This window comes from Arachis hypogaea, chromosome 6 (genome assembly GCF_003086295.3).
Source record: "Arachis hypogaea cultivar Tifrunner chromosome 6, arahy.Tifrunner.gnm2.J5K5, whole genome shotgun sequence".
NCBI classification, from domain to species: domain Eukaryota; kingdom Viridiplantae; phylum Streptophyta; class Magnoliopsida; order Fabales; family Fabaceae; genus Arachis; species Arachis hypogaea.
Window position 1 is genome coordinate 24191543 of NC_092041.1, and position 12089 is coordinate 24203631.

Sequence of the window (12089 nt, forward strand, 5' to 3'; positions counted from 1 at the left end):
ATCTAACAGCTACCAATTGCAAGGAAACAATAATAACAACTCAAATCAACAATAAAAGAACATCAAACATAAAATTATATTAAAAAAAGCCAAATCCAACAAGAGTTCATCAACATAAAAGGAGGCATAAAAGGAAAATTAACACTACAAACTAAGAGAATGAAGGAGTAGAAGCAAGAAAGTGTAAAGGAAACAAGATGAGAACAAAAAATTGAACCTAGATCTAAGATGCAATTAACCCTAGAAACCCTAATTCTAGAGAGACGGTGGAGCTTCTCTCTCTAGAAAACTAACATACATGATGCTAACATAAAACTAAGTGCTCTCCCTTTGTTAAAGCTTGAATTCTGCATGAAATAGCCTTAGGAATGAGTTGGATTTGGGCCTGGACAGCTCAGAAACTGCCCCCAGTGTTTTCACTTTAATGAGGTCACGTGCGAGCTGTGATGCGTACGCGTCATGTCTCGCGTACGCGTCGCCTAACGACGTCATCTCCACGCGTGCGCGTTTGTCACGCGTGCGCGTCGATGTGTGCACTCCAAATCCTTGATTTTCGATGAATTCTCCACTTTGCATGCTTTTCTCTTCATTCCTTTGATCCATTCCTAACCTTTTTACCCTGAATTCACTAACAAACACATCAAGGCATCTAGTGGAATCAAAGGTGAATAAAAATTACCAATTTAAAGGCCTAAAAAGCATGTTTTTACACTTAAGCACAAATTTAGGGAGAATTACAAAACCATGCTATTTCATTGAATAAATGTGAGAAAATGTGATAAAATTTCCCAAAATAAGTACAAGATAAACCACAAAATTGGGGTTTATCATAAAGCTAATAAATATATTTAATGTGTGCATATGCTTACGTTATAGCGGCTTCTCCTTCTTTGTCACCATTGTCTTCTTCATTTTTGCTGTAAGGACAAAAAAATTTGGTCAATAATTTACTCAATACACCGACAAGCACAAGCATGCATATTTTAACCAAGTTAATCAAAATGGCCATCACCACTGAACCAAACATAATTCATGTGCTGAATAAAACATGATAAAGATTGAATCATCAAGAAAAACTTTTCTGCATGCAAAAGAACTCAACTAAACACATAACAATAAGGTGAATCAAAATGAGCAAATACACTTAACCAAACACCATTCATGTGCTAAATAATACGTGATAAATATTCAATGATCAAGAAAAACAAGTTTGCATGTACAAGGACTCAACTGAACACACTAACAATCGGGTGAATCAAAATGAGAAACTCCACTGAACTGAACAACATTCATGTGTTGAATAAAACGTGATAAATATTTAATCACCAAGAAAAATATTTCTGCATGCACAAGGATTCAAATGAACACACTAATAATCAAGTAAATCAAAATGAGCAACTCCACTGAACCGAGCAACATTCATGTGCTGAATAAAATATCATAAACATTTAATCATTAAGAAAAATATTTCTGCATGCACAAGGACTCAAATGAACACACTAATAATCAAGTGAATCAAAATAAGTAACTCCACTGAACTGAGCAATATTCATGTACTGAATAAAATGTCATAAACATTCAATCATCAAGAATAGCATTTCTTCATGCAAAAGAAGTCAACTGAACACACTAACAATCAAGTGGATCAAAATTAGCAACTCCACTGAACTGAATGAAAATAAGAACATATTTCATTCCAAGCCCTAGTTATGCTGTAAAAATAGAATCAAAATAACTCGATCTTCTAAACGATATAACTCAATCCAGTAAACCTAAAATGCAACTAGGAGAAACGTGAGATTGCAAGATTTTAAATGAACAGTAATTTTTCTCATACCTTTCTCAGTCTCTTTTCTTGTTTTTGTTCGTTTTTCTTCTTCCTTTCAAAATCTTCTCGCAATTCTTCTCCAGTAGCGATTTTCGCAGAGAACACGAGTGAAGTTTGAGAGATTTTGAGAGAGATTTGGACTTCTCCAGTAGCGGTTTCAATATTGAAGAAGGAACGTTGTTTCATATTCAATGTGCGAATTAATATGTTAATGTTTCATGCGTTTGGATGCGTGGAGTCACGTTTCATTTAATGAGATTGGATTTTTTTTATATTGAGCCAGTTTGAATGAACTTAGATAAAAAATTATATGAATGTATAGCATGACTTTTATATATATATATATATATATATATATATATATATATATATATATATAACGAAATATATCAAATAAATGACTATTATATTTCATTGTTTACGTAAATAACATGTTATTGATTAAATTTCTCGTATTTAAAGTTTTCAATGAATTGAAGAGCCAAAAATTTCTATTTTAGTTTTTTTAAGCAATGTCCATAGGACATCTTTAGGTATTTCTTAAAAATAATTGATAAATTAGTATTTGATCTTTTAAAATATTATATTAATTTTTGGTAAATTAAATAGTAATCTTTTTAAAAAAGTAACAATTTAATTTTTAATTTATTCAATTATATAAAAATTAAATTTCTATATTTAATGATGGAGTTGACGTAATATGTTTCGAATAGTATTTTTTATTTATTTATTTTAACTCGTTAAATACAATTAATTACGATGACTTAATTATACCAATTAATTAATTTGATTAAATATTTAAATATTTAAATATCAATATAATTATTATAATTTATATCAATCAATTAAGCATACTGCATTAATTGTAATTCATTATATGGGTTAATTGGTTTATTAATTTATAAAGCATATAATAAAATAAATACTTTGTTATTTATTCTAACTAAATTCAATAAATTTAAATTAATTTGGTTAATTTTTTTGTAGTCTTACTTATTCGAATTTAAATGCACTCGTGCGTTGCTGATATTCAATATTTTTTATAAAGGCTTACTTATTTAAATTTAAAGAAAAATGATTTATTAAAAAGAAACTATAAGTATTTATACGAACACCTAAAAAGAAACTTTCGATTTTTACAAAGAAAACCCTTTTGATTTGAAATAAAATTTTTTTTTAATAACTTCTATGAATTAAAATTTTAGCTTGCCTAAAATACAATAGTCTTATATAAACTCCACAATGACATACAATTATCATGTTTAGTATTTAATGAGTGTATGTATTTTCTGTCATTATTGGTATTACACTGTAGAGTTAGGCTTAACCTAGTAAAACTTTTATATTTTAAGAGTACTTTATAAAAATTAGTTTTTAAAAGATAATTTTTTAAAAAATGTAGTATTTATGTTTGGTAAATCAAATTAAAAATGACTTTTAATAAATACAAGTAAAAATAATTATGTTTGGTAAAATAGTTTTTAAAATTTAAAATACTATAAAAGACATAAATTTAAGCGTTAAATTTAAAAATTAGTTAATATATGAGGTTATATTAGACTTTTAAATTTTGAAAAGCTGATGAGCAGATAATTTATACGTTTTTTGGCATTGTTTTTAGGTAGTTTTTAGTAGGATCTAGTTACTTTTTAGTATATGTTTATTAGTTTTTAAGCAAAATTCACATTTCTAGACTTTACTACGAGTTTGTGTGTTTTTCTGTGATTTCAGGTATTTTTTGGCTGAAATTGAGGGACCTGAGCAAAAATCTGATTCAGAGGCCGAAAAAGGACTGCTGATGTTGTTGGATTCTGACCTCCCTGCACTCGAAATAGATTTTTTGGAGCTACAGCAATATATAATAGTTTATACTTTGCTTGAGTTTTGATGACGCAAATTGGCATTCAAACAACAACTCCCTGCCCTATTCTGGCGTTAAACGCCAGAAATAGGTTACAAGCTAGAGTTAAATGCCCAAAACAGGCTGCAAACTGGCGTTTAACTTCAAGAGAAGTCTCTACACATGAAAGCTTAAATGCTCAGCCCAAGCACACGCCAAGTGGGTCCGAAAGTAGATTTCTGCATCATTTACTTATTTCTGTAAATCCTAATAATTAGTCTAGTATAAATAAGGCCTTTTACTATTGTATTATGGATGCGGGGATCTTTGATAAGTTTTATGCTATCTTAGACATTGGGAGCTGGCCTCACGGCCATGCCTGGACCATCATCATTTATGTATTTTCAACGGTAGAGTTTCTATACACCATAGATTAAAGTGTGGAGCTCTGCTGTTTCTCGAGTATTAATGCAATTACTATTGTTTTCTATTCAATTCATGCTTATTCTTGTTTCAAGATATCCATTTGCACACAAGAACATGATGAATGTGATGACTATGTGACGCTCATCACCATTCTCACTTATGAACGCGTGCCTGACAAACACTCCCGTTCTACATGCAAACGAGCTTGAATGCATATCTCTTAGCCTTCTGGTTCACGATCAGAGTATTCTTGGTATAAGCTAGAATCAATTGGTAGCACTCTTGAGATCTGGAAAGTATAAACCTTGTCTGTGGTATTCCGAGTAGGATCTGGGATGGGATGACTGTGACGAGCTTCAAACTCGCAAGTGTTGGGCGTAGTGACAGACGCGAAGACAGACGCGAAAGGATCAATGGATCCTATTCCAACATGAGTGAGAACCGACAGATGATTAGCCGTGCGGTGACAGCGCATTTGGACAATTTTCACTGAGAGGATGGACGGTAGCCATTGACAACTGTGATCCCCCAACATACAGCTTGCCATGGAAAGGAATATGAATGATTGAATGAAGACAGTATGAAAGCAGAGATTTAGAAGGAATAACGCATCTCCATACGATTATCTGAAATTCCCACCAATGAATTACATAAGTATTTCTATCTTTATTTTATGTTTATTTATCTTTTAATTTTCAAAACTCTATAACCATTTGAATCCGCCTGACTGAGATTTACAAGATGACCATAACTTGCTTCAAGCCGACAATCTCCGTGGGATCGACCCTTACTCACGTAAGGTTTATTACTTGGACGACCCAGTGCACTTGCTGGTTAGTTATGCAAAGTTGTGAAAAAGAGTTGAGATTACAATTGTGCGTATCAAGTTGTTGGCGCCATTGAGATTACAATTTCGTGCACCAAAAGTACAAGCCAACTTTGAAAAGCTCCATCTTAGTTGCTTTCAAAAGTACCCCGATCTTTTAAAAGCTGCAAGTACAAGCACATAGTCTTTTTGATTTACCAAATACAAAATGAGGAGTTTGTACTTTTAAAAAACACAAGCACCTCTTCAAAAAGTTTTACCAAACTAAACCTTAATCTCATCAATTATTTATGTGTCACTTTTTGTTTAATTGTTGAATATTTAAAAATAAATAAGATTATTAGACACTCTCTAAAGGCGTTACTATTTCATATTATACCACATCTTTATGTGAGTTTAATTTTTTATTTTAAATAAATTTTTTAAGTGTCGGTCAGGTCTTGTATTTATTTGTATTTCATTTAACTTATTATTTTTTTTACAATTCGTATTTTCTTTTGGTTCATGTGTTTGATATTGTTTTAAAATTTATTATTTTGAAAAGTTAAATATTTTTTCTTGGGATTTCCTTATATGCGTCTTTCCCTTCACATGTTTCATTATTGTTTTTTTTATTTGTAGTTTCTTCTCAAATTGAAAATCCAAACATGTCTAAACGCAACAGAGGTAACCTTAAACCCTTCAAATGGAAGCTTCAGCGAAGATAGAGCTTTGCCTTTCATGAAAAACTAAGAGAAGAATCTTTGAGAAATATTTTTACAATATAGAACATTAACAAATTTTGGGAGATAGTTTATTCGTTGTCCTCTATAAAAAATAAGATATTTTATTTTTGAGTTATTTTAGAAGAAAATTCATGAGTGTCTCTAAAATCAGCTCAATAATTTTGAGTTTATCTAATACACCATTAAATTTAAAGCATCGAATTAAATTAATAAAAAATCTAATAATTTATATTTAATCTATAAATAATTTATTAAAAATTATACTACAAAATAACAAATATTTCAATATTTTTAATTTACCCCATAATAAAATTAGAGAGATTCAGCGACAAAACCGTCGTTTCAGCAAAGGTTGTTGTCGCTGAAGACCTTTCCCGGTAAAAAAATCCATGTTCTTGGTTGCATGATTGTCGACGATAAAAAAATGACTAGTGAGTACCTATTAATTGTTCTTCTGTTCTTTCTCTCTCGTTTCTTCCGTTCCTTCCACTTCCTCTCTCCCAAAATCCACAATTTTCCCTTTTTTTGGTTAAAGCATGATTACGATAACTTAAAACAATGAATAACTTCAGATTATGAATAGGATTAATCTTGCTCTTTGTCTAGTGTCCCCTTCCTTTCTCCATTTTAGTTTCAAGCACTTGCTCAAGTGTTCCATCAAAAGAAAGAGGCCCTTGTTCATGATACAGGATTTTTATTTTTCAAATTTTCTTTTTAGAACAAATTTCATGCCATGGATTGATATTGTTAGATAGCTTTTCTGATAATTTCTTTAAATTATGTCTTAATCTTATTCTTTTTCTAACATGATGAGTGTTTGAAAATTTCATATGCATCTGCAAGATTGTAACTTTTATCAACAATTGTTAAATTATTGCTTTTATAATTGTTGATATGCTTGTTAATGTTGCTCCCATTTGATAGTTGTTTCATGATTCTTTTCCATAGGGTCTTCTGGCCTCAACTTGGCATTGGCCATTGCTATGCACAATATTCCAAAAGTATCGATCTTGTGACAATCTGTTTACTGTAGACATGGAGGTAATGGAGATGATGGGTTAGTTCTAATTTTGATAGTGGTTCTTGTTTAGCTATGGAGGTTATTTTTGTTGTTTCTTTGCTTCAGTAGAAAAGATTATTAAGAAAGTCAAACAATTAAATAAAGAAAAAAAGCTTGACCATTATTTTGGATTTTGATGTTGGCATCTAATATCTATACAAATGCAATTGAAGTTTATGGCATTTTAGTTCTAGGATCTGATTATAATACATTTGCAAATTTGTATGTTATCAGTTATGTCAATAATTACTATAAACTTGATCTGTAATTTAAAAAAATGTTTTGTAGTAAATAACAGGTATTTAATTTGGCATCATTTTCTTGGAATTTTTCCATATTGTTCCTGGAACTTTTCATATGTAAAGATCTCTTATCTACATTTGCTTGTATAGCCATTGCCAATTCTCTAATGTCACCTCACCACCAAGAGAGCGGGTAACAAATCCGCCACTACATGCACCTATTTTGCAACATTCTTCAAGGGACATACCCTTCACCATTTCATACAAAATCCACTAGCAAAAAGGTCTCATGCTCCAGTAACATCTATATCTTTTGCTTTTCCTATGGCTGGGATACGTACCACCTAACATAGAAAGAGAAACATAGTTCATGATAGCAAATAGATGTTAGATCATTAATCACATGAGCTTTAAGCTAGTTCACTATGATCGAGTGTCACAAATGTAAAACTACCAAGAAAACCTGAACTTTATCTTAATGATTTTCCAATTTAGATCATAATAATGTGCCTAATATGCATTCATCATGACACAGTTAAAATATTTTTGGCAAATAACTGGTCCCATGCTCCTAATCCTTATTTCTGAGCGTTGTGTTTTTAATTTTGTGATTTTTCTTTATCTATTCTTCAAGGCTCATAGAATATTACATTCTTTCAATTATTAACGTATTATATTTTATTTTAGAGGTCGTAATACCATACTACCTCTATTTTACGACTTAAGCATAAAGTTCTGTGTGGTAGGGTGTTACATTTTTTCGATTATTTTTGTTCTATTTAAGAAGAAACAATGAATTGATTTTAAAGCCATTTTTTATATCATCGATCTTTTTGGTTTTTTTTTTTGGATTATGTTTGTTGTTTGTGAAATATTTTTTTAATATTAAATTGTTCCTAAATTATTGTCATGAATATAATAATCTTAAATTATTTTTTTATTCTAAAATGTTTGGAAATGTTCCGTTGAAGCGATAAAGTTTTTGAAGATTATTTTTAATTTACTAACTCTTTTGTTTCTTTTTATACCTATTTTAGACTTATATTTTGGTATCTTTCACCTACATAAATAAGGTGAGTAATAATTTATTTGTAAATTTTTAGTCTCATTTTTATTTTATCCAATCTTTTAGTTTGTCTTAATAATATACCCCATGTTTATCCTATTTATTTTATCACTAATATTTAATATTCCTTATTGTTTATTTTTATGTAATAGTCAATTATGAATGAATTTTGATATTATGTGACATATTGAATTAATATTAATGTATTTATTTTTTAATTAAAAATATAAATCTTAAATCATTTTATTTTAATACTTAGTTAAATAATTTGTTTCATTCTTTTATGTGTGTTTGTTGTGTTCCTCTATTAAGTACTAATTAATAGTATATATAATAATATATGAAATAAGCACCTAATTATCCTGAAATAATTTTTTGGTGAATTACATAATGTTTATGAATTTTTTTTATTACAAATATTAATAAAGAATATACTCTATTCTAAGCTGAACCAGATGGATATTTTAGTCCCTTTTGTTTTTTTCGATTATTTATATTTTATTTAAGGAGAAACAATGAATTGATTTTAAAGCTGTTTTATATCATTGATCCTTTTGTTTTTTTTGGATTATGTTTGTTGTTTGTGAAATATTTTATTAATATTAAATTATTATTAAATTATTGTTATGAATATAATAATCTTAAATTATTTTTTATTCTAAAATTTTTGAAAAGATTTCATTGAAGCGATAAATTTTTTGAAATTTATTTTTAATTTTCTAACACTTTTGGTATCTTTCACCTACATAAATAAAGTGAGTAATGATTTATTTGTAAATTTGTAGTCTCCTTTATATTTCATCAAATTTTTAGTTTGTCATAATAATATACCCCATATTTATCATATTTCTTTCATCATTAATATTTAATATTCCTTACTATTTATTTTTATGTAATAGTCAATTATTAATGAATTTTGATATTATGTGACATATTGAATTAGTATGAATGTATTCATTTTTTAGTTAAAAATATAAATCTTAAATCATTCTTATTTTAATATTTTGTTAAATAATTTATTTCATTTTTATGTGTTTTTGTTGTGTTCTTCTACTGAGTATTAATTAATACTCACTCCACTGAGTATATATAACAATATATGACATAAGCACCTAATTATCTTGAAATAATTTTTTGGTTAATTACATAATGTTTATGAAATTTTTTATTAAAATATTAATAAAAAATATACTCTATTCTAAGATGAACCAAGATACATGTTGTAGCCCTTTTTGTTTTTTCGATTATTTATGTTGTATTTAAGGTGAAAAGAGGAATTGATTTTAACTTCTTATATCATTGACTCTTTTGACTTTTTTTTTTTTTCCGATTATCTTTGTTGTATGTGAAATATTAATCCTAAATTATTTTTGTATTCCTTATTATTTAATTATATCTAATAGTGAACTATGTTTTAAGTTTGATTGTATATGTTTAGAATTGGATGTAACTCTCTGGAAACATGAAAATAAATAAGTAAGCTCAGATCAAACTAAATCGAGTTTAACTATGTCCAAATGAATGAAATATATTGCAACCCTTTTTAATTTACTAAAATCAATACCAAATTAATTAATTTTTTATCTTTTGAAAACTGTCCATGTTACAAATAAGGTATTGTATTTTAAAATAATAAATAATTAACGATAATTTTATTACAAAATTATCATCTTTTTAAAGAACCAAAGTATTTTTATTATATTCAGAATTATTTTATAACTGCAATTATGTAGAGTCCTTTTTTACTATTAATTTTCTATTCTAAAGTTGTACACTAATTTTATTATACATTTTATTTTTTAGTGCATATTTTGTTTATAATTTTTTTGAGTAATAAATTTTAAAATTTAGTACATATGTTGTTATAATATCAAACTATTTTTTTGAAGGTTGTGGTAGGCTTAGAGAAGGGGGTTAAATCTATGCCTTCTTTTTCGTAGCTGTTATAACCCTTTTTTAAACAAAACTTTTAAATTTGATTCTGTTTGTACTCAGCAGCGAAAATTTATGAGACAGTTTATTTTTGTCTCATGAATATCAGAAAAACAGAACACAGCAGAGAAGAGAGAAGCTAACACCAGCATGTATCCTGGTTCGGTTGCCTTGTGCTATGCAACCTACGTCCAGTCTCCTCCACAACAATGGAGGAATTTCCACTATAGTTAAAAGTATTACATACACCGATTTCACACTCAAGTTCTAACCTAACTTGACATTGGCTATGCTAACACCTAACTATTCACTCTTAGTGCTAACCCAACTAAGAAAGGGATACCAAACAGGTACAAGATACAAGACACTTGACCAACCTAAAGAAATTAGAAAATAACTCTAGGCTTTTCTCTCAAGTGTATCACTCAGTCTTTTTCCACTCATGGCTTTCACTTGAGCTTTCTCACAATGTCTTTTCTCACAAGAAATTACAAAAAAATAAACTTAGAAAAGTACATTACAATCAGTAAAACATGAAGGAGATTGACTTCATCAACAGCCTTTGTGCTATGCAAAAACCAGATTAGCAAGCCTCTGATTCAGTTTTCATACTGGCGGAATGCACCTTTGATTAGGTTACATTGTCCAGTTAGTTGAACTCTCTCAAAGAACACTTCTCAGAACAAAACCTTAATACTCTGGTTATCTCTCCTTACCTTCTGAATGAACAGCAAGCTTCTTTTATCTCCTTGCATGTTCCTTTGTTCTTCTTCCAAAGTCAACAGCCTTGAGCTTTACCAACCCACAGATTCACTTTTTCTCCTTAATCCCCAGATTAGAAACTTTGCTTCTGACTTCTTCATCTTGACTAAAAGCCAAAAAACAACAACCATAGAAATCTTCCAATGGTCAATTCAATCTGAGCCCTTGAAAATCAACTTGGTCTCCAAGTCATGTTTAAGACCGTGGATACACAGTAGAGTAGAACAGAAACTAGCTTTCCTTTATATCCTATTTCGAATAGAGCAGAGAGTTGGGAAGAAGAGAAGAAGATCTGATGCATGCAAGAGAAAATGGGTTACCTTTAACCTAAGCTTGATTTGGTTTGAACTGGATGATTTGATATCTGCCTTTCAAGCTTAATCTTTCTCTTTCTTACTTCTTTGGTGATAAGCTTATGGAAGAAGCTTTCTCTTTCTCTTTTTCACTTTTCTGAATTTGTGATTTGACTTGGTCAGAGAGGAGAAGAACGTTGCTTGTGATGTGAGATCAAGTTTAGAGGGAATTAAAATCAACTCGGGCTTGGATCAGACATCCATTAAGCAACCCGTTTGATTTTGGCTTTGTTTCTTTTGGGCTTTGTTTGTTTGACCATCCACCAGTCTTACTGATTGCTTTTCATTCCATTTGGGCTGTTTGAATTTTGGCCTGCAACAATAAGTAATTATAATTAATCAACACTAGTTATTTATTTTGCCCAAAAATAATGTTTGTCATCACTAATTAATTTGGTTAATTTCTTAACTCAACAATCTCCCCCTTGATGACAAACATCCCTTTGATTTTTGTTATTTGCTTTTATGTTGCTCCCCCTTTCCTTTTCAGAATTAGCTCCCCCTGGATTTATGCTTTCCTCTTTGTTCCTGTTTACATATGCTTATGTGGAGCCAAACAGATGCTATATACTAACCGAAAATGCAGCAAACAGAGACAGTTTTAATTGCCAAAAAAAGCTTTAACACATCAGGGTCAAGGTCAAGATAGCAACATATCATAAAGCAAGTTTCCAACCTTATTCACAATATTTGCAAACATTTGCAAGTCAAGATTATTAAAATCTGCAGCAGTTAAACTAAATCCACAAGAACAGTAATCAAAAGCAACTTAAATCCAGAAAAACAGTAATCAAAAGCAACTTCAGTCAATTTTGCATTTAGTATTCCAGAATTGCACCTAATATACTCCCCCTTTTTGTCATCAAGGGTGGAAAATAAGTAAAGTCAAGAAAAATAGCACCTTAATCCCTGCAAGAAAAGGTTAGATCATAGTCCAAAGTTTTAACTATTCTAATAAAGCAATAGTGTTTAGAGTTATTACAGTCATCTGAGATAAAACAGTTCAAAAGTAGCAAATTAAGCAGAGTT

General features: G+C 29.6%; 1 long non-coding RNA gene across 1 annotated transcript in view; it reads left to right on the forward strand.

The window, feature by feature from the left end:
* The first annotated feature begins 5960 nt into the window (after nucleotides 1-5960).
* The window catches only part of LOC140173344 (uncharacterized), a 33394-nt gene continuing 27265 nt past the window's right edge, over nucleotides 5961-12089 (forward strand). Inside the window, exons 1-2 of the long non-coding RNA XR_011861966.1 lie at nucleotides 5961-6076; nucleotides 6594-6686. This is a non-coding gene — a long non-coding RNA (uncharacterized lncRNA). The remainder of the gene's footprint in view (nucleotides 6077-6593; nucleotides 6687-12089) is intronic.